This window comes from Oratosquilla oratoria, chromosome 31, assembly GCF_046742065.1.
Source record: "Oratosquilla oratoria isolate Oo_2021 chromosome 31, ASM4674206v1, whole genome shotgun sequence".
NCBI classification, from domain to species: domain Eukaryota; kingdom Metazoa; phylum Arthropoda; class Malacostraca; order Stomatopoda; family Squillidae; genus Oratosquilla; species Oratosquilla oratoria.
Window position 1 is genome coordinate 3,316,957 of NC_134807.1, and position 1,701 is coordinate 3,318,657.

The following is a 1,701-nucleotide window of genomic DNA, read 5'->3' on the forward strand; positions in this document are numbered from 1 at the left end:
CAAGCAAATTGAACCAAAAGGTATCAAGATGAAGATGATTATCAAGGTGGTATGTGATTCGCCATTTTTTTGGATCACTTGCTGTGTGTGTGAGTGTGTATGTGTTTATTTACCTAGTTGTATCTTAAGGGGAAAGGGAGGTATGTTCGTGGTGTCCCGTCTTTTTATCTCGCAGTGTCTAGTTTGCTTTTAAACTCGTGTATAGTTTTTGCACACACTATTGTTTCGTCTAGTATGTTCCATACATCCACCAATCTGCGGGGAGAGCTTTTTTTCCTTCAGGTCTCTTCTATAATTATCCTTTTTTTTTATTTTTTTTCATTTCCCCTTGTATTCCTCTTGTCCCAATTTAGTAAGTCCTCTCTATCAAGGGCTTCCATACCTTTCATGGTTCTGTAGACGGTCATCAGGTCGCCTCTTTCTCTTCTTTGTTCCAAAGTCGGTAATTTCAAATTAGCCAGTCTCTCCTCATATGACAGGTTTGAATGTGCTGGGGCCATTTTCGTGGTTGCTCTTTGGATTCTTTAAATTTTCTTTATATTGTTTTTGGTACTGAGTGACCATAATGTCGCAGCATACTATATGTGCGTGTGCGTGTAAGATTACAGCATTACCCACAGATCAGGTCATATAATCACGAACTCTGAGCTCTCATCCGTAAGGGTAATATCTGTCAATCACAATTCCAACACGTGATCCCAGACCATAGTGGTTACCCCCTGTACCGTACATACCAAGATACAAGTGTGACCCCTGTTTTTTTTTTTCGTTTTTTTTACTGCCACAGTAATAGATCAGTTAGTCAATATGGCAGGAGACTACTTGGTGAGTTTCTTTGTTTTTGGTAGCTGCTAGCCAAAAAAGTCATCAGCAAAACATTCCCTGTGTGATGGATATGCAAGTTTTCTAGTAAAGCAAGTAGCATGCTAATGAGAAATGCTTAGTGTGCTGCCACCTTTGGATTTATAAAGGAAATAGGCAAGAACTAATTTACTAATAGGGTAGTTTATGCATGGAATAAACTTAGTAACCGTGTAGCGAGTGCTAAATTTATTGGTCGTTTTATGAGAAGGCAAGATAAATATGGATTGGGATGATAGGATAGTAATGGACATGGAACTGCCTAGTGCAGGCCTTATGGTCACTTGCAGTCTCCTTCATTATGTTCTTAAAGGGATTGTCTGTCTTGCATCCATCTTTTTCTTTCTTCCTATTTCAGCTTTCAGTTTGAGATTGGCCTTCTGTCAGTTGGGCCAGACATTTCTTCCACTTTTTTTTTTTTTATATTTTTTTTGTGGAGTTACTACTTCACTTGATTTAATGAAGCGGCCTTGCTGTGGATGTGCTGTCTTGCGACACTGCTTCTGACCCAGGGCAGTGGACAAGGTTCAGGGATGACCCGTCATCCAGGATGTGCTCAGATAAGAGGGAGGGTGGAGGGGTGTGGAGTGTATTCAGGGATGGAATGGGTGGAAATGATTTTATGCCTTTCTCTGTTTGGCTACCTCCCTTGTAAGAGGGAAAAAGCCTTGGTATATGTATGTACTATTTCACTGGTGGCCCCAAGACACTCCATCCTTTTGCATGGATAGCCTCCTGGATTTGTACTAACTCTATCCCTACCTCATGTAAACAATTCCCTCCAATTGTTCCTCAGCAGTTGTCTCTCTCTCTCTCTTTTTTTTTAATTGTATGGTCCAA